The sequence below is a fragment of the Drosophila pseudoobscura genome, unplaced genomic scaffold (genome assembly GCF_009870125.1).
Source record: "Drosophila pseudoobscura strain MV-25-SWS-2005 unplaced genomic scaffold, UCI_Dpse_MV25 Unplacedtig00000071, whole genome shotgun sequence".
Lineage (NCBI taxonomy): Eukaryota > Metazoa > Arthropoda > Insecta > Diptera > Drosophilidae > Drosophila > Drosophila pseudoobscura.
Window position 1 is genome coordinate 57,544 of NW_022881707.1, and position 22,535 is coordinate 80,078.

Genomic DNA, 22,535 nt, shown 5'->3' on the forward strand with positions numbered 1-22,535 from the left:
ACATGCTGATAATTCGAAGCCTGCTCCGAAAGTCCCGATCTCAATTGAAACGAACTCAGCTGATGGCTCAATGCTGTCTCTATATGGGCGGTTAGCTTCTCCAACAACGTCTTTTGTTGTGTGCCCATCATTGACCTTACCAAATTACTCTTATCACTCTTATCCATGGCGTTAGATGAAATCAGCGATTGGCTAGTTGGGTCTGTAGGGGTAGGATTTCCCTCCCTTTGCTTAGATCTCGTTACTATATTTGACTTGGGAATAGCGCCTCTGCCTCTACCTCGAAATCTACTTCCACTGGGCCCTGGCGCATCGAGGGGAATTCCTTCAGTGTTCGAATCTCCTACCTCTGCAAGGTCCGCGTTATTTAATTCCGTCGCCAAATCAACATTTCCCCGAACTAACAATTCTGTAGTGCATAGTCCGCGACAGGTTGGACAACTCGGTGAACTCTTAAGCCAATCGGTCAAACAGGAATGGTGAAATTGATGTTGACACGGTGTCGTGGCAAACAATTGATCTTTCTCAAGTTTATCGTGGCAAATGCGACAATAGCCATGCTGATATAATGCAGTTTCAAAGCTATTATCCTTACTGGTCATATTTCCTCTTAATTTTTTTCTTCAACCAATTTTATATTTTCTGTCTTTTCCACAAATGCCAATGCTACATCGATGTGTAACTCCTCTCTTCTGCCTCTATGATTATTGATTTAAATGGATATTAAAGGTTCCTATTAGACTATGTTTGATACTCGTCGGGAACTCAAAGTTCCTCTAAGACCCGCCATTCCAAGTATCGAACAAGTCATGTTCCTATAAAGTTGAAAGTGGTCGTGCGTCTGGTTGGGTCGATCAATACAAAATCCTGCATTGCAATCGCACATTCCACAGCTCAGATACACGGCACTAACATCTTTATTCTACTAAAATATATTCTTCAGACATCTATACAGTTCACGCCGTCATTTCTTGGTAGACCAATCCCTACTCAGTCGAATTGAAATCTCCATTCCAAAAGCTGACTACACGTCTACACGATATACCGAATTTTCTAATTAACAGGCTAATGGATGTATTAACAGAGCTTAACCGTGAAGCACGAAGGTTACTCCAACCGTTCGGAATTATCCTCATCTGGAAATAATCGTATCTTTGCTACACTTTTACGATTATAACACGTCGTTTCGTCTTCGGGCCCCACGTTGGGCGCCATTTTATAATGTTACGGCTACGGGCTGGTTAAATCTTTTTGGCAATGCAGCCTCCGCAGGAAAGGGAATCGGGGTTAGTGCACTATACTGCGCTCTGGGCTCAGCTCGCCGGATGGGGTCGGGGTCTTTCCTATCCCTATACTTCCTTGTTCTCGCCATATTATAAAAATTTAAGTGCACTTACACAGAATCTACTTTGATCAAAACACAAGAAAAAAAAAAACAAATGTAATCAATCCCCGGTCGGCATAGATGGCAAGAAGGAATCCGGTAGTCGCGTATTTAATTTAGTGATCCTAGGTGTAGGAGATCACTAGTTCCTCTATACCCTCCCTACCTTCGGCAATGCGTGGAACGATGTTGGCATGGCCCCTAACGTAACTACCGCGGCATTATTACACTCGATGTATCATTGGCATTATGTACTTAGACAGAATGGTGGTTATTTATTCCATATTCATGTTAATTCAAAATAGTTATATTAATCAAGATTCAAAAGATTCATATCTAACAAAAAGGTTCATTAACTTAAGAATATAAAATACAATTCATAGCAAAACTGAGCTTTTTTACTCACGAAGGTCAACATTTCCATTCAATACAAAACTAATGATCATTACCAAATTCAAACACTTTCCTTGACGAGCTCGTTGGGCCCAATGAACTGCTTCGGTAGCTGTGGAACAATATTAATTATATAAAAATAGTAAAGAATTAAAGAATGATATTTTGGCCGACATTGCCAGAGTTAATCAAGGCTTAACATTGAGTTAATTAGGAAAGGAACTTAAGACATAAGATAAAGAAATTAATTCTATAGGAAAGATATTCCTTAATATAAATGTATATGTTTATATGATTTTACATTTAAAGTCAAATTTAATTGAAGTGCAAACACAAGAATGCAAGCAAAAGAAAAGAACAAGACAAAGCAAAGAGAATGTCGATGATCAAATTAATGCACGTTTATATGTGTGTGCATACGCACGCATATGTCCGAATTCTCTTCGAACGAAAGCTCGCTCTTGGCGTGTGAGTTATCACGCTCTCCCTTTCATTACGCTGCACCACTGCTATACCCTGCTATTTCGCGGGTATGTTCGTACTCACGAATCGATGATCACATGTTGTCCACGACACAGGTCACCCTAGATTCCGATTCCTGATCTGGTATTCACATTTTCTGCACAATTTCAGCTGACATAAATTTCCACTTTAATTCCTAGGCGTTGTCGATGTATCTCGCAAGATACGATTAGAGGGCATTCAAAAGTCGATGCAGATCGTCCGTACAACGGAGACGCTGGTAATTCGAAGCGGCCAAAAATAAGACACTGGAGGTTGCGTGGGGGGGGTTTAGGCGTGAGAGCGCCAAAGCACGGCAGACCTCCAGTGACCAAGAGATTCTGTAATAGATTCGGAATTCAGTGAATGTACAAAACCTGCTTTCCTCTATAATCACCTTCTTTTTCTCTACGTAGCACTTTGCACTTTCACCACACAATATAGCTTGATCTTGCTTTTTTTTTTTTTTTTTATCGATTCTCCGCCGACTTGCAGTTATGTAATTTGGTATGTATTATGTAATACAGGGACACGTGGACTTCCACTAGAGTTTGGCACTATTGGCACAGGCACAACCGAAGTGTTTTGGGAGAGAAATGGAATTGATCCGCGTGTTCACCGTCGCTGTCGGCTTAAGCGGCATAGACGAGCTTTAACGGGACCCTTCCATAGCATTCGGTCTCGAGAGACGAAAAAGAACATTCGAGCAATTAAAGCTCCATATTCGAAGTAGCTGTTTTTAAAGCCTTGGTGTTCGAACTAATCAAGTTGGCGCGTGATTTGAATCTGCTTTATATCTGGGAAATTATTAGGGAATTTAATCTGGGTTTGCTTCACTGGCCACTACAACATGCCTTGTTGAAGTCTATCTGCTAAATCCTCTATTGCGCACTGATAATCATCAAAAACTTCATTTTCGCCTTGTCTGCGTTTCCTTATCTTAGGTCATAGCCCATATGTCAAGGTCAGTTTCAGCGTCCTCAAATCGTTTGCGAAATTCAAAACAAAAGGTTTCCCAAGAAAAATTGGTATGGTTACGGTGGAATTTCCAAAACCAATCACTGGCCTTATTAGCGAACAAGAGATACAGGTGATCACAAAGTACTTGATAATCATTACTTAAGTTCTGTTCAGTTAAAGAGCGTATTCGATATATAAAATCTTCCATCCTCATACCATTCTTCGATCCGTCAAACTTTAGCCGCCAATTTTGAATTATGTTAGCTGCCTTTGCAGGTGCTAACTGTGCATTTGACCTACTTCTACTACTACTGTGACTTGAGATGTTTCCTGCTAACGAAGCACGTACGCCGGACTGCCTATTCCCAGTCTCCACATTTTCCACTGCTTGTGTGGCGATGTTTAGATTGAGTGTAGCCAGTTGTCTCTGAATTGTCTCTTCGATGTTTTTATTCAAAATATCCACCATGTCATCTATCATATTTTCTTGTTGAACACTTAAGGCATTCTGTATGTACCTTACTATGTCGTCTGGCGATTTTCCCGATAAATTTTCTTCCTGCTCTGACCGACTAGGATCTGTAAGTCGCGATTTTGATCTAGTGGTCACGCCTCCTTTCGAACTGATGGGCCTACCTCTGCCTCGGTTCTTATACAGGCCTCCCATTCTTCTCAGAGTATGGGCTCCTGAGTCTGTAGCTGAAATATCTTTGATTCCTGTCTCTGCCTCTTCGGCTGCGTCACCAAGTTCCGCTGCAAGGGTATTGTTACCATAACGTAGTTGCGAAATAAGGCAGCATGCCGCACATATCGGACAAGCCGGTGTGGTCGTGATTGCTTCTATTATACAACAGTTATGAAATCTATGATTACACGGAGTACTTGCAACTAACTCAGAGACCAAGATTACTTCATTACAAATAAAGCAAAACGGATCGCTTTGTTCGCGAATGCCATCGAGATTTTCATTACTATGAGTAACAGGCATTTTAGCCATTTATTGTTAATTCCTTAACACAAAAACTTTCTCGAAACAAATTGCTTATCCCCTAATGTCCGTCTTTCCTTAGCTCATCAATATCTCAAAATACAAGAAAACAGACAACAAAACGAAAACTCTCCTCCAGCGCATTCCTCTATTTTAACTAAGTAACTATTGTTGTTATTCATCTACAACCATCTCAAATTGCTGGACAATGTCCGAAATTCTCCAGAGCATCGTAAATCCAAAACACTTTGAGATTGTTTCCTGTCAAGATTGTTTATTTTGCTCAGCATAGATCTATCAGGGTCGATCAATCCGGTTTCCGAATTGCAATCGCTAAGTCCACCGATCGATTCCAGCCGAATACAAAACAACTTGTTGTGCAGCAAATGTGAAATAAATGGATGGATTTGTAGAGCTTAAATGGGACTTAAAGAAAACTTTTCGTGCCCCACGTTGGGCGCCATGTTTGTGTAGTGTTCAGTCTTTGCCAGTGAGTTAGGGCCAGAGCCTATTTAGGCTCTAACTCCGACAGTGGCCAATAGATGGTTTTTTCTGACCTCATGTTAATAGGAAGCTAGGTTCGAATGCGCGCATTCTTGCTGTGCTCGGGTCCAGCTCGTCGGGTTGGTCGGGGTTCTTTCTCACCTAGCTACACAGTTTTCCTGACACAAATCAATATAATGCGCTTCAAAAAAAAAAAATAAGCAGGATCTCGACGTTAATATATATCCATAACCAATAAAAAAAACTCATTTCCACTCTGCGCCGATACGCATTTAGAAAACGCTTAGAAAAAGTGTAGTTCGTCTTCTGTCTGATGGAGGGAACAGCGGTGATATATGTCCCTAGTCTTTACCCACCCAACCATGACAAACGCGTTTACATTCGGGCGTTGTCCCAATTCAAAGATCCAACATCTTCTAGTGCATTTTGAGGGAGATAAGCATAAGTACTTGACGGACGGAGATAATATTTAGTTTAGGCAGACATATTCATGATTACAAATTCCTTTTATTTTTATGTTAAATGTCCCTAACCATGTGAGATTGTATTGATATATATATATTTTTTTTTACATTTTTTTACATAAATTACAGATATAATCCGATTCCTTACATTTACAAATAAACAAAAATATACAGACTTCCTTCTTCTTGGATCAGCAAAAAAAAAAACTTAATTATTTGAGCATTTGAGGGGGGTAATATTCTTTCAAATCAGTATATATATATCTACTTCAACAAACTTACGCCTGCATTGGTGTATAGACATTGTGGTTTCAGCCACTAGTGGTACTCACAGTAATTGGTTAAACTCATCGGGGTATCGTTGGGCCCAAGATGACTTTGACGGATTCATTTGTATGCACTGTGTAATTTAGAGGTTGGTCAGTATAAATGTATATATATATATAAAGAGAAACACATTATCCCGAACTCATATTGCTCAGTTTTCAAAATCGTCAGTTACGTTACAAATTTACTCATTGGAGGAAGCTATTTAGTTACTACATTAATCAACACAATGATAAACGAAATATGAATATGTGGATCTAATCAGCTGGTTCTTAGAGCAGCAGCGTATAGATTTTTATGTGATAGTGATAAAGGCAAACGGGAACTTGCACTTGAAATTTAATTTGAGAAACACGGGAATCAAAATGAACACAAATCTGCTGACAGCAAGAGTGGTTCTGAGGCAATGTGGTTTAGGCTAGCCTAATTACTCAATCCTTTGTAAGTTTTCGTAGGTTGGTGACGATTATGTCCTCCGGCTTTTTTTATGAGATCGGCAGGTTCAAACTGAAATTCGGACGTCCAGCAGTGGTGTATGGTGGTTGGTCTTTCACGAGCCGTAAATGATTTCCGATATTGAGCTAGCCCAACGTCAACGGTTCAGCCTTCACTTTGCCGCCGTGGATGTGCACTGCGCTAACTCCCAAACGGTCAGCTTGGTTGTTTTAGTAGTTGATACCGTAGATTGGTTGGCCGGCTTGGCTGTATTAAGATTTTCCAGTACTCCTATCCCTAAATAAAACTGTGTCAGAACCTTATCTTTCCACGGTGGACTAACGTACCTTTGCTTCTTTCAAGAATTTCACTTTATTTTCACTTTTCCCTCGGGTAGTTCAGCTAACGCCACTCTTCGGATTTATTAATCCATATAAACAGCGGATGATTAGATAATAGTGAAAAATTGGAAGTTATGTAACTCCACGTGTCTTCACCATTCACTCTGCGATTGCGAAAATCACGAAAATCTATATATACGTGTGCCGTAAGTGAAACTATGCAGGGGAATGATTTCACATGAATCAAGTCTATTCGCCTGTACCTATTGCATGCCTAAGCTGAGCTTTAAGCTTTAACATAACTGTGCAATCGGATGATCTTCTGGATCTCCTGCATTCCACCAATTTCTTCGAGCTATGCTAGCGAGGGCGGTATGAAAAGTATCTTTCTAGAAAGTGTACCTAAAGTGTACCTTGTTCGACCTTTTCCTTTCTTTTTTTTCTTTTGATTTTCGAATAGTTGGACACTACAAATTACATAATTGCAAGTCGGCGGAGAATCGACTAAAAAGCAAGATCAAGCTATATTGTGTGGTGAATGTGCAAAGTGCTTCGTAGAGAAAAAAAAAGAAGGTGATTATAAAGGAAAGCAGGTTTGGTACATTCACTGAATTCCGAATCTATTACAGAATCTCTTGGTCACTGGAGGTCTGCCGTGCTTTGGCGCTCTCACGCCTAACACCCCCCCCCCCCACGCAACCTCCAGTGTCTTATTTTTGGCCGCTTCGAATTACCAGCGTCTCCGTTGTACGGACGATCTGCATCGACTTTTGAATGCCCTCTAATCGTATCTTGCGAGATACAACTCAACATCCTTGATGCGGAATCGACAACGCCTAGGAATTAAAGTGGAAATTTATGTCAGCTGAAATTGTGCAGAAAATGTGAATACCAGATCAGGAATCGGAATCTAGGGTGACCTGTGTCGTGGACAACATGTGATCATCGATTCGTGAGTACGAACATACCCGCGAAATAGCAGGGTATAGCAGCGGTGCAGCGTAATGAAAGGGAGAGCGTGATAACTCACACGCCAAGAGCGAGCTTTCATTCGAAGAGAATTCGGACATATGCGTGCGTATGCACACACATATAAACGTGCATTAATTTGATCATCGACATTCTCTTTGCTTTGTCTTGTTCTTTTCTTTTGCTTGCATTCTTGTGTTTGCACTTCAATTAAATTTGACTTTAAATGTAAAATCATATAAACATATACATTTATATTAAGGAATATCTTTCCTATAGAATTAATTTCTTTATCTTATGTCTTAAGTTCCTTTCCTAATTAACTCAATGTTAAGCCTTGATTAACTCTGGCAATGTCGGCCAAAATATCATTCTTTAATTCTTTACTATTTTTATATAATTAATATTGTTCCACAGCTACCGAAGCAGTTCATTGGGCCCAACGAGCTCGTCAAGGAAAGTGTTTGAATTTGGTAATGATCATTAGTTTTGTATTGAATGGAAATGTTGACCTTCGTGAGTAAAAAAGCTCAGTTTTGCTATGAATTGTATTTTATATTCTTAAGTTAATGAACCTTTTTGTTAGATATGAATCTTTTGAATCTTGATTAATATAACTATTTTGAATTAACATGAATATGGAATAAATAACCACCATTCTGTCTAAGTACATAATGCCAATGATACATCGAGTGTAATAATGCCGCGGTAGTTACGTTAGGGGCCATGCCAACATCGTTCCACGCATTGTCGAAGGTAGGGAGGGTATAGAGGAACTAGTGATCTCCTACACCTAGGATCACTAAATTAAATACGCGACTACCGGATTCCTTCTTGCCATCTATGCCGACCGGGGATTGATTACATTTGTTTTTTTTTTTTCTTGTGTTTTGATCAAAGTAGATTCTGTGTAAGTGCACTTAAATTTTTATAATATGGCGAGAACAAGGAAGTATAGGGATAGGAAAGACCCCGACCCCATCCGGCGAGCTGAGCCCAGAGCACAGTATAGTGCACTAACCCCGATTCCCTTTCCTGCTGAGGCTGCATTGCCAACAAGATTTAACCAGCCCGTAGCCATAACATTATAAAATGGCGCCCAACGTGGGGCCCGAAGTCGAAACGACGTGTTATAATCGTAAAAGTGTAGCAAAGATACGATTATTTCCAGATGAGGATAATTCCGAAGGGTTGGAGTAACCTTCGTGCTTCACGGTTAAGCTCTGTTAATACATCCATTAGCCTGTTAATTAGAAAATTCGGTATATCGTGTAGACGTGTAGTCAGCTTTTGGAATGGAGATTTCAATTCGACTGAGTAGGGATTGGTCTACCAAGAAATGACGGCGTGAACTGTATAGATGTCTGAAGAATATATTTTAGTAGAATAAAGATGTTAGTGCCGTGTATCTGAGCTGTGGAATGTGCGATTGCAATGCAGGATTTTGTATTGATCGATCCAACCAGACGCACGACCACTTTCAACTTTATAGGAACATGACTTGTTCGGTACTTGGAATGGCGGGTCTTAGAGGAACTTTGAGTTCCCGACGAGTATCAAACATAGTCTAATAGGAACCTTTAATATCCATTTAATTCAATAATCATAGAGGCAGAAGAGAGGAGTTACACATCGATGTAGCATTGGCATTTGTGGAAAAGACAGAAAATATAAAATTGATTGAAGAAAAAAAAAAAAAAAAAAATTAAGAGGAAATATGACCAGTAAGGATAATAGCTTTGAAACTGCATGAGATCAGCATGGCTATTGTCGCATTTGCCACGATAAACTTGAGAAAGATCAATTGTTTGCCACGACACCGTGTCAACATCAATTTCACCATTCCTGTTTGACCGATTGGCTTAAGAGTTCACCGAGTTGTCCAACCTGTCGCGGACTATGCACTACAGAATTGTTAGTTCGGGGAAATGTTGATTTGGCGACGGAATTAAATAACGCGGACCTTGCAGAGGTAGGAGATTCGAACACTGAAGGAATTCCCCTCGATGCGCCAGGGCCCAGTGGAAGTAGATTTCGAGGTAGAGGCAGAGGCGCTATTCCCAAGTCAAATATAGTAACGAGATCTAAGCAAAGGGAGGGAAATCCTACCCCTACAGACCCAACTAGCCAATCGCTGATTTCATCTAACGCCATGGATAAGAGTGATAAGAGTAATTTGGTAAGGTCAATGATGGGCACACAACAAAAGACGTTGTTGGAGAAGCTAACCGCCCATATAGAGACAGCATTGAGCCATCAGCTGAGTTCGTTTCAATTGAGATCGGGACTTTCGGAGCAGGCTTCGAATTATCAGCATGTACCAGCAGACGTTAGGAGTAGAGCAAGCCAAGAGGCAGACTTAAGGAATACTAGCAATCGCTCTTCAGTTTCAATTTCACCAGAAAAGGTAGGACATGTTATTCAAAACAGGAAGGTAAAGTTTGACGGTAGTAAGGACGGTCTATCGGCCACAGAATTTATTTAACGGGTACGTTCCTTGACGGCACAGACCCTGGGAAACAATTTACAGCTGGTTTGCGATCATTTGCACTTATTGTTATCCGCAAAAGCAGGTGATTGGTTCTGGCAGTTCCATCGTAAACATGAAGAGTTCGCGTGGGAGACTTTTTGTCTGGCATTTAGGGATAAATATGACGATGCTGCCACTGATGTCGACATATGGCGTAGAATTGCGAAACGAAAGCAAGGGGAAAATGAACCTTTTGATTGCTATCAGAACAGTATAGAAGAGTTGGTGAATAGACTCGAGCGTAGCCTACCAGAATGCGACCTTGTTAAGCTGTTGATTGACAATTCAAAAAGTACACTTCATCACGAGTTACTACATTTGAATATCACTTCGATAAAGAAATTACTTTTAGAGGTTAAAAAGCACGAACAATTTTATTCGGAACTTCGAAACCCTTCTTACAAAACGCCTTTTGTAAACCGGCGCAACATCTCCGAGATCTTTCCGGAGAGGGAACACCTTGAGGAGCCTGAACCAATAATATCAGCGATCATGCGTAATAAGATGTCCTGCTGGAATTGTGATAAGATAGGGCATAGATGGGATGATTGTGTGGAACCTAGAAGCATATTTTGTTACGGTTGTGGAACCAAGAATGTTTACAAGCCACGTTGCTCTAAGTGCCATCCTTCGGAAAACCGGCTGCGGGATGTGTCAACGAACCTCCTGTAGGCACATCCGTACCAAAACATAGCGAAAGCATCAGTCAGACTATAGATGAGGGTTTAGCTAAAACCGCTATGGACTCAGGTTTTTTTTCGGATAAACGACCAACTAGATATTTACCCTTACATGTAAGACTGTCAATTTACAAGAAAGCTAGAAATAGGATATTTGGCGATCTTTGTACCATATCAACTACGACAAAATCTAAAAGATCTACCCTTCGATTACGAAAATTTTGGAAAACAGTTGTTAGCACTCGACAATGCTTAATTGCTTCCATATTCAGTACGGGAGATAATCGTCTGTACACACCCATCACGATTGAAGACAAGGTTTACAACGCCTTGTTAGATTCTGGAGCGTCGGTTAGTTGCGTTGGCAACAATGCCGCCCGTGCTCTCCTTAACCATCCGAAATCACGTAAGTGTTCGGGAAGGGTTAAAACAGCCAGCGGAACCAAATGCTCGGTTGAGGGCATTTTCACAGCGACTATTACATATCGTAGTCTCACGGAAAGTATAGATTTTTTCATCATACCAAACTTAACCCAAGAGGTTTACTTAGGAATTGACTTTTTTAGGAAATTTAAACTTGCTGATCGACTCATGAGCGAAAGTGTCTCTGAGTTAGATATAGGTCCCACGGAGGATGAGGAAAGCTCACCCAAGTTACACAAACTTTCTAGTAAAGAGCAGAAGAGACTGCAAGATGTCGTCGAAATTTTTCCTTCGTACGAACGAGTCGGATTGGGCAGAACCAGCATTATTTCGCACTCGATCGACGTAGGTGATGCTAAGGCGATTAAACAAAGACACTGGCCAATCTCCCCTGCGCGCGAAAAACTTATGTTTTCTGAGGTAGATAATATGTTAGCTCTCGATATCATAGAACCTTCTTGCAGTCCTTGGAGTAGTAATTGTGTTCTTGTTCAAAAAGGTGATAAGGTTCGGTTGTGTTTAGACTCTCGCGAGATCAATAAATACACGAGAAAGGATGCTTACCCCTTACCACATATTGACGGGATCTTAAGCCGCTTACCTCCAGCGCGGTATATAACTGGTCTTGATATGAAACATGCTTTCTGGCAAATACCATTGGACGAGCCATCACGACCGTATACTGCGTTTACCGTTCCGAATCGTCCACTGTACCAATATAAGGTCATGCCATTTGGTCTGACAAATGCACCTCAGACCTTATGCCGCTTAATGGACCATGTCATACCCCCACATTTACGGAATCGAGTTTTTGTATATCTCGATGACTTGCTTGTTCTATCGGATGACTTTGATTCGCACTTGATTCTTTTGCAAGAAATCGCACTATGCTTAAGAAAAGCGAATATTACTATCAACGTTCGAAAATCTAAGTTCTGCATGAGAGAGATTAAATATCTCGGTTTCATAATTTCGGATGGTCAGATCAAGACTGATCCATTTAAGATTCAGGCAATCAACGACTTCCCAATTCCAACAACGGTAAAGCAGTTACGACGGTTTCTCGGTTTATCCGGATGGTATCGACGTTTCGTCGAGAATTATGCCTCCGTGAGCTATCCATTGACCGAGATGCTTAAGAAACAGAATACTTCCTTAATATGGAATGAAACCGCAACCAATGCTTTTGAAGAATTGAAACGAAGATTAACATCAGCCCCAATCCTCAGAACTCCTGATTTTTCTAAGAAATTCATCTTATTGTGTGATGCTAGTTCTTTTGGTCTCGGGTGCGTCCTAGCGCAAGAGAATGAAGAAGGCTTCGAAATGCCAATTGGATACATGTCGGTTAAGTTATCCAAAGCTCAACGGAATTATTCCGTTACAGAACTAGAATGTCTAGCAGTTATTAAGGGAATTAAGAAATTTCGAGCTTACATAGAAGGCCAGGAATTCTTAGTAATAACTGACCATGCAGCATTGCAGTGGTTGATGCGACAAAAGGATTTGTCTGGAAGGCTCGCGCGATGGGCTCTACAGTTACAGGGTTTTGATTTCCACAAAATGTTATTGCTGACACTCTGTCCAGGCAAAATGAATCGTCAGTAGATGAGTTTATCGATCTAGGGCCGATCATCGATTTAGAGTCCGAGCATTTCACTTCGTTGGAATATCTGGATTTAATTGAACGCATTCAGCAGAACCAAGAGAAACTTCCAGATTTAAAAATAACAGATGGCTATGTATACAAACGCACCGAAGCTTCGATTGGAGATTCTGAATCTGACCACCAGTCGTGGAAATTATTGGTACCCTCTGGCCTAGTCAGTAGTGTTATCAAACAAGCCCATGATTCTCCTAGCGCATCACATGGCGGGATGGGTAAAACCGTTGAAAGACTTAAGAGATACCTGTTCTGGCCCAAGATGTTGGTTCAAATCCGAGAGTACGTGAATAATTGTGTCGTTTGTAAACAGACCAAAAGTCCCAATATAGTATTACGACCACCATTGGGAAAGCCAATGCAATCAGAGAGACCGTTTCAACGACTCTACATGGATCTGTTAGGTCCATACCCTCGTTCAAAGGCAGGGAATATCGGATTATTAATAATCGTGGATCATTGTACAAAATTCCATTTTCTCTGTCCATTGAAACGATTCACTTCCGGAAAGATTTGCGAGTACTTAGAAAATTCCATTTTCTTTACGTTTGGAGTGCCGGAATCCATCTTAACGGACAATGGTTCTCAATTTCGATCAGGATTCTTTGAGGCTTTTCTAACTCGATTTTCAATTAAACATAATTGTACCGCTTTTTATTCGCCTCAAGCGAATGCAAGCGAGCGCTTATACCGATCGGTTTTGGCGGCTGTCCGTGCGTACGTGGGGAAAGATCACACTACCTGGGATCAACGACTGAATGAGATTAACGGTGCTATTCGATCCAGTCTACATACAACCACCGGATATTCTCCTTACTTCCTTACGTTTGGGCAAAACATGATTTTGAATGGTGTAGTAGCCAACACAAAATATAGGGAATTGGTTATCTTCTTTCGTCTCGTGAGACCCCCTAGTGATATTTCGAACGATCAAGCTTTAGCCGCTCTTAAGGTTGGATCAAAGCCTTAGCCGCTCTTAAGTCCGAACACCCACGAACACATACAAGCGACGGACAGTGGGAAGCATAGAGGGCAATCGTACGATTGCACAGTTAAGCTATGCTGTGCATTAGACGATCGTTTTATGCTGCTGCGAATGTTCTGGATCATACGATTGCACAGTTAGTAAAAAGCTCAAAAGCTCTGCTGCACTGGCTACTCAGTCCATCGTCTATTACTGCTTTGAACAATATAAGAAAGTTGATCGATCTGTAAAGACGTGATAATTTCCGAGTGCGAGCAACATACATATTGCACACACATATATATAGTGCTATCCGGAAAATATATATATTTCCACAAATATATGCTGGAAGCATATAGTTACAAGTGCCGTACAGTTCAGTGGTCAGTGAATGACAAGAATTTAGTGCAGATATATTTGGAAAAAGAGGTATGTTTTCATATTAGTGCCGTGCACGTGCTGACATAACCTATGTTGCAGGGAGGTGTACCTAAGCTGCCCCATCGCGGTATAGTCTCGAGAAGACTACCCTGGGAGCTGGCTTAGGCGAACAGTTGTCGAGGTTTCTCCAACTCCAACCATAATTCATCGTTTCTGGACCTTATATTGCCACCAAGTCGGAATCTCCAAAGATCCAAGTGGAACAGATCAGCCTTAATCGCCAAGAATATTTAGTGCTGCTCAGACATAAATAACTAAATACAGGCTTGGCGGAAGATTCGTCAGTACGGCCAGGAACCATATACATCGCACCTGTTGACCTCTAACCAACTTCAGGCGGTCAAGAGTCTACAAAGCAGCAGCACAGGATCGAGTTTTGTCCAATTTACATTTAATTCATTATCAAGTTCCAACGCATAAACATCAGCAGTTTAACGTAATGTAACTGAAACTTTATTAACACCCCTCTTTGATGTTACGCGCGTACATACCGACATACATATGTGCATATGCACACTAAATTGTCTTCGTTTGCTACCTTTTGGTTCAATTTTCGCGATAGAGCATAACAATTAAATTTCTGTCTGTATTATGAAAACCAAAACAACTGACTGATGACTATGCGACGGTGTTTGTAGCGTAATTGTATTGTATGCATTATATATTTATGATTTCCATATTTTAAACAGCTGCGGTCAACATCTACGACATCATTGGGCCCAACGATCAGCGTAAGACAATAACGCCGGAGTGAGTAATTATGTACAGCAAAAAGTAGTTTGGTCAAAAGAGCCTATTAACTTGAAAGTGTAGATATGCATACAGTGTATAATGATTCAAACCCGTCTGCTCAGTGTGGATAATGCACCCCAGTCTGATCTAGCTTTTGTTTACGATTTCGATTCTTATTCTCTCGTTTATATATATATATATATATATCTATACCCTAATGTTTTTCATGCTTTAAAATAATGAATTTATAACTAAACTTATATGATAATTAGGATTAAGGAAATATTACCCACAAATTAGAAGCTAAGTCAATTGTTGTGTTTCTACAACTGCAACGTAATGAATATTGAAATTGAAGTCTCACATTATATTAAAATATGAATCTTTTTGAATTGAAATGAATCTTTAAAATCATAAAAATGGTCTGTCGAGTATCCGTGCCAGGATCTTATAAAATGTGGTAAACCTTAGTAAAGGATTGATCAAGGGACAATGCAAGAACTCGAACGCAATGTCATGGTAGGGTGGGTACAGAAGAGAGGGACAATCAACACCTAGGTTCTCTCTAAATAGAAATGGTTCAGTAGGGCTTTTATTTGGCGTGTCGGCGCTATCAGTATTTCAGTTTCCTTTGTTTTATATAATCACTTATAGTTCCCGTAAAGTGCACTAATTAAATGTAGTGGAGTACGATAGTACAATTAGGCGAGGAAGAACCCCGACCATCCGGCGAGCTAGACCCGAGCCTAGCAAGAGTGCACACGACCAACCCTATTTGTACGCCGTCCTTAAGTCAGTCATGGTCATCTGCTGATACCGAGGGCTTATATATCTGTTTACACAAATATATATTTAAACTCTGGTACACTAAACATTTATGGCGCCCAACGTGGGGCCAGGCAACTTGCCTTAGAATCTAAAACCAATTCAGAGCGATATTAAAATTTGGATTTATAGTGTCTTACTATATAGGCCGATTATTTTAATAAGACAAGCAAATCTTGCCTTGGTTCTCCAAGCTCAACCGGTAATACATCAAAATTTCAACGACACATTTTCTTTTGCAAAATATTGCACAAAGGTTAAAGATTTCAAAATTTATACTTTGACTCGGTTTTCGGATTTAGCAACTGCAATTCATTTTATTTCGGATTGGTTGACCAAAACAGACCTATAGTATCGAATTGTGAGTATCAGAGACAGTTATGCAATACCATACAGTGATCAGAATAAACAGGAATTGTTTTAGGATTTAGCGGTTCCAATTCAGTTTATTTTGGATTGATCGACCAAAGCAAACCTGCTTTTTCACTTTAGGCATCTTGAGTTATTCGGATTTACAATTTTATATTGCCAAATCGCGATAGTTGTCCAATGATTCAGTGCACGAGGTCATTAACTTATAAATAGTCCATATTAACGAAAATAGAAAAGCCTACTGAAACCAAATAGATATTTCGTAAGCATTCTGGCATGTGAGAAAGACAGACATTATTATTACAATTAATACCTTCTTATATAATTTTTTTTATTATTTTTTTTCTTTAATTCCTTAAATATTGTCTGATATACAATGGCTGTAAGGCGAAGTACAGATGATATAACAACTGCTTTGCAGGAAGCAGAACCATTTTGTGGAATTTGCAACGAAGTATTGGGAACTAGTGAGATTATAGCCAACACCCCGTGTAGACACAAATTCCATAAACTTTGTATTTTGGAACAGATTAGGACAAACCCAAAATGTCCCACCTGTTCATTAGATTGTTCTGCTCTGGCACTAACATTCTCTAACAACACGTTGTTAGCCGAGCTTAACGCCGAAGGAACACGACCAACTAGTGCTAACGAATCTTTTAGCACAATAGACGGAACGTCTAATCGACCTAAAAAGGGCCAAAAGTTTATTAGAAGGGGTATGAATACGAGAGCAACTCAACGATCCAGGTTAGATCGCTCACTAACAGAAACTGAAACCAACAACACAACCCTTCCAATAACCTCTCAAGTGGAAATCGCTAACTACGTCCAGTCTGCTGTAAGCATTCAACAGGCTCAGTTAATGGAACAACTAACTTCATTTTTAAGCAAAACAATTGAATCTTCGATTCAAAGTCAATTAGCGTCACTCCAGCTGACACAACCAGAACATATCTCTCCCGATGTTTCCGGTGACAATAACATTAACCAAACAAATAACGTGGGTATCGGTCAAGCACGAGATAGTCACGCAGAAGTTCTTTTAGATTTTTCAAGAGCGAGTGCAAATCGAAGTAATTCGAGCTCACACGTAGCACCAGCAAAAGTTTCCAGTATAATGCAGAATTGGCGCATTAAATTCGATGGTTCAAAAACTTGCATGAGGATGGATGAGTTATTTATCGAGTACGTTCTCTAACGCAACAAAATCTTTATAACAATTATCAATTGCTTTGTGATCACTTGTATCTTTTATTCGCGGGAAAAGCAAGTGATTGGTACTGGAAATTCCATCGAAATTACCCAAACTTTAATTGGGATACGTTTTGTATAGAGTTTAGAAGAAGATTTGAAGATGTTGAGACCGACTATGATATCTGGGAAAAGATTAGGAAACGTCGTCAGGGCGAAAACGAATCCTTCGATGACTTTCAATATGCTATCGAAGATCTCGTGGATAGGCTTCAAAATTCGGTTACAGAAGAAGATGTTGTGAATCTACTTATTAGAAATTCCAAGCCCACTCTTCACCACGAGCTTCTTCACTTAAAGATTGCCAATAGATCGTTATTACGACGAGAGGTACGTAAGCACGAGCAGTTTTATAACGACATAAGATCGGTCAAGCAAAGGACTCTTCGCTCATACGTATCGGAATTGTCAGGTCCAGACGATAGCGAGCAGCTATTCGATGACTTGGTCGAGCATAATGAAGTGTGTCAAATACAACGTCGTACTTCACAGTCAGTTCCAACTTGCTGGAACTGTGACAACAAAGGTCATAAATTTGACGATTGTGTAGGTCCTCGTAAGATCTTTTGCTACGGGTGTGGAACAAAAGATACTTACAAACCGGTATGTCCCAAATGTAACCCTCCGGGAAACCGGCAGAAGGATGTGTTAAACAACAACAAGCAGACACATCCTTAGAAAAAAGTTTGCAAGAATCACCTACTAGTTTAACGAACGACCAAAGTTTAAGGGAGCCTAAGATCAGCTCACAAACAGTAGAGGAAACCCTGCCTACGGCATATCATTTTTCATTTACTCCTTTACCTGAAAGGGAAGCAAATTATATTACAACGCGTAAGAAAATTTTTGATAAGATAGATAGTTTTAAATTTGTAAGAAAGCCCAAACGTTCAACTAAACGTTTGAGACAATTTTGGAAGATGGTTCGCAAGAATAAGAACAAGTTTGTTTCAGCTATATTTCTCAGTTCGGATAACAGGCTGTACACCAGTGTCACCATTGAAGGCAGTGATTACATAGCTTTGTTGGATTCGGGGGCCACAATCAGTTGTATTGGAGGTTCAGCCGCGAAAGAAATGTTGGCGCATTGCAAGGTTAAGAAGTGTTCAGGAGCAATACGAACGGCAAACGATACTGAAAGTAAGGTTATAGGCAAGCTGGTAACACAAATTAATTACCGTGGATGCACGGCAGACCTAGAAATGTTTCTTATTCCTGAACTCAAGCAAGACGTCTATTTGGGGATAGACTTCTGGCAAAAATTTGGACTTTTAGATAAAATCTCACACTCTGCAGAGGTATCTGAATTAGATGTTGGAGGTACGGATGACGTCGAAGAACCACCGAACCTACATAAATTGACAGCAGACGAGAGAATTCGCTTAGATAAAGTGATAGGTTGTTTTCCATCTTTCGCTACTGAAGGATTAGGCCGTACCAGTTTAGTCACACACTCTATAGATGTTGGAGCAGCTATTCCCGTAAAGCAACGACATTGGCCGGTATCACCAGCCATAGAGAAATTGATGTTTGCCGAGGTGGACAATATGCTTGCGCTCGATGTTATAGAGGAGTCGACTAGTCCCTGGAGCAGTAATTGCGTTTTGGTAAAGAAAGGCGAAAAATATAGACTGTGTCTCGATTCAAGAGAAGTGAACAAGGTTACAAGACGGGATGCATATCCGTTACCACATATTGATTCTAAGTCTAAGTCTATTCTAAGTCGATTACCACCCGCTCGTTACATCACTGGATTAGACATGAAACACGCATTTTGGCAAATCCCGTTGGATGAACAATCGCGACAGTAAACTGCATTTACAGTGCCTAACCGACCATTATATCAATATAAAATGATGCCATTTGGTCTTTGCAATGCCGCTCAAACTCTCTGTAGACTAATGGATCGAGTTATTTCAGCTCATCTTCGGACACGTGTATTCGTATATTTAGATGATCTACTTGTTTTATCAGAGGATTTCGAGTCGCATTTACTGTTGTTACAGGAGATAGCGTTGTGTCTACGCAAAGCAAATCTAACCATTAACATAGGGAAATCAAACTTTTGCATAAAAGAAATCACGTATTTGGGTTTTATTATTGGTAATGGTCGGATAAAGACAAATCCAGACAAAATCAAGGCCATCTCGAAGTTCCCTGTGCCAGTTACCGTTAAGCAACTGCGTCGATTTTTGGGGTTATCCGGTTGGTACCGACGTTTCGTTGAAAATTATGCTACCGTTAGTTTTCCCTTAACCGAGTTGCTTAAGAAGAAAAAAGATTTACAGTGGAATGATGATGCTCAACAGTCGTTTGAGACCTTAAAGTCCTGTTTAACCGCATCACCCATTTTGATAACTCCTGACTTCTCAAAACCTTTTATTTTGCTCTGTGATGCCAGCACTTGCGGAATCGGTTGTGTTTTAGCTCAAGAACGCGACGGCGTTGAATTGCCAATTGCTTACATGTCAGAAAAATTATCCAAGGCACAACGTAATTATTCGGTTACCGAACTAGAGTGCTTAGCAGTCATAAAGGGAATAAAAAAATTCCGCTCTTATATTGAGGGACAGGACTTCGTAGTCATAACCGATCACGCAGCACTTAAATGGTTAATGCAACAAAAGGATTTATCGGGTAGATTAGCCAGATGGTCTATGAAATTGCGTAGTTTCACATTTAATATCCTACATAGAAAGGGGACACTGAATGTTGTCGCTGACACTCTATCGCGTCAGGATGAACCGGCTATAGAGGAGCTCACGCAAATAAACCCCATGGTTGATCTAGACTCAGATCAATTCAAATCAGCTGAGTATCTGAGTTTAATAGAAAGTATTCAACAGAATCAGAGTAAGTTCCCAGACTTGAAAGTGATAGACGGTCAAGTTTTCAAAAGGACAGTATTCGCTTCGGGAGATGAGTCTCAAGAGAACGCATCATGGAAACTTTGGGTTCCGTCAGGGTTAATTACGAACGTATTATATCAAGCTCATGACGCCCCTAGCTCCGCACATTGTGGGATGAGTAAAACCATAGAGAAGCTTAAAAGATATTTATTCTGGCCTCGCATGGTTAGCCAGACGCGCAAGTACATATCTGAATGCACCGTTTGTCGCACGACTAAGAGTCCGAATATGATTCTTAGACCTCCTATGGGTAAACCATTCACTTCGGATAGGCCGTTTCAGAAATTATACATAGATCTCTTAGGACCATACCCACGCACGAAAAAGGGAAACATAGGATTGCTCATAGTTGTTGATCACAATACTAAGTTCCATTTTCTGTGTCCCTTGAAGAAATTTACAGCCCCTAAGATCTGTGAATATCTGGAAGGGTCTCTCTTTTATACATTTGGGGTGCCAGAAGTCATCTTGTCAGACAATGGATCCCAATTTAAATCTAGCTACTTTCAGGCATTTTTAAATAGCTTCGGTATAACACAAAAATGCACAGCTATTTATTCACCGCAAGCGAATGCCAGCGAGCGACTGAACAGATCCGTGATAGCTGCGATACGAGCTTATATCGGTAACGAACATTCCAATTGGGACTGTAACCTGAATGCCATTAGTGGTTCATTGAGATCTACCTTACATAGGAGTACAGGGTATTCTCCATATTTTCTAGCATTTGGTCAAAACATGATGTTGAATGGGAAGGATTACGCACTCTTGCGTAAACTAGACCTTTTGAACGACGATACTAGAATGGAGAACCCAGATTCCTTGCAGCTAATCCGGCAACAGGCTAAAGCGAATGTCAATAAGGCACACGAAGAAAATTCGCATAGATACAATTTACGCTGCCGTGATACACAATTAAAGATTGGAGATTTGGTATATGCTAGAAATTTCACACAAAGTAGTGCTATAAAAAAGTTTAGTTCTAAACTAGCCCCTGTGTTCATTCCCGCTCAGGTAATTAAAAAGCGAAGTCCGTACTATTACGAGTTGGTCGATGAGAACAAGAAATATCTCGGCGTGTATCATCTGAAAGACATTCAAATCAGGAAATAATCTCTCCTAATCAAGTTCTTCAGATAATTATTCGTCGAGCAGGTCTTGTATAATTATCTGTGGTGTAGTAGCCAACACAAAATATAGGGAATTGGTTATCTTCTTTCGTCTCGTGAGACCCCCTAGTGATATTTCGAACGATCAAGCTTTAGCCGCTCTTAAGGTTGGATCAAAGCCTTAGCCGCTCTTAAGTCCGAACACCCACGAACACATACAAGCGACGGACAGTGGGAAGCATAGAGGGCAATCGTACGATTGCACAGTTAAGCTATGCTGTGCATTAGACGATCGTTTTATGCTGCTGCGAATGTTCTGGATCATACGATTGCACAGTTAGTAAAAAGCTCAAAAGCTCTGCTGCACTGGCTACTCAGTCCATCGTCTATTACTGCTTTGAACAATATAAGAAAGTTGATCGATCTGTAAAGACGTGATAATTTCCGAGTGCGAGCAACATACATATTGCACACACATATATATAGTGCTATCCGGAAAATATATATATTTCCACAAATATATGCTGGAAGCATATAGTTACAAGTGCCGTACAGTTCAGTGGTCAGTGAATGACAAGAATTTAGTGCAGATATATTTGGAAAAAGAGGTATGTTTTCATATTAGTGCCGTGCACGTGCTGACATAACCTATGTTGCAGGGAGGTGTACCTAAGCTGCCCCATCGCGGTATAGTCTCGAGAAGACTACCCTGGGAGCTGGCTTAGGCGAACAGTTGTCGAGGTTTCTCCAACTCCAACCATAATTCATCGTTTCTGGACCTTATATTGCCACCAAGTCGGAATCTCCAAAGATCCAAGTGGAACAGATCAGCCTTAATCGCCAAGAATATTTAGTGCTGCTCAGACATAAATAACTAAATACAGGCTTGGCGGAAGATTCGTCAGTACGGCCAGGAACCATATACATCGCACCTGTTGACCTCTAACCAACTTCAGGCGGTCAAGAGTCTACAAAGCAGCAGCACAGGATCGAGTTTTGTCCAATTTACATTTAATTCATTATCAAGTTCCAACGCATAAACATCAGCAGTTTAACGTAATGTAACTGAAACTTTATTAACACCCCTCTTTGATGTTACGCGCGTACATACCTACATACATATGTGCATATGCACACTAAATTGTCTTCGTTTGCTACCTTTTGGTTCAATTTTCGCGATAGAGCATAACAATTAAATTTCTGTCTGTATTATGAAAACCAAAACAACTGACTGATGACTATGCGACGGTGTTTGTAGCGTAATTGTATTGTATGCATTATATATTTATGATTTCCATATTTTAAACAGCTGCGGTCAACATCTACGACATCATTGGGCCCAACGATCAGCGTAAGACAATAACGCC

The 22,535-nt window shown here is 40.4% G+C and overlaps 3 long non-coding RNA genes across 3 annotated transcripts; 2 read left to right on the plus strand and 1 right to left on the minus strand.

Moving 5' to 3' along the window:
* Window positions 1-5,303: 5,303 nt before the first annotated feature.
* Window positions 5,304-6,748, minus strand: LOC117185427 (uncharacterized). The gene is made up of 2 exons (XR_004470944.1): window positions 5,953-6,748; window positions 5,304-5,594 (listed from the first exon to the last, which is right to left on the minus strand). It is a non-coding gene; the product is annotated as an uncharacterized lncRNA (long non-coding RNA).
* Window positions 6,749-13,433: 6,685 nt separating this feature from the next.
* On the plus strand, window positions 13,434-14,140 carry LOC117185435 (uncharacterized). Its single transcript, XR_004470952.1, has 2 exons — window positions 13,434-13,955; window positions 14,007-14,140. It is a non-coding gene; the product is annotated as an uncharacterized lncRNA (long non-coding RNA).
* Window positions 14,141-21,254: 7,114 nt separating this feature from the next.
* Window positions 21,255-21,961, plus strand: LOC117185434 (uncharacterized). The gene is made up of 2 exons (XR_004470951.1): window positions 21,255-21,776; window positions 21,828-21,961. It is a non-coding gene; the product is annotated as an uncharacterized lncRNA (long non-coding RNA).
* The last annotated feature ends 574 nt before the right edge of the window (window positions 21,962-22,535 follow it).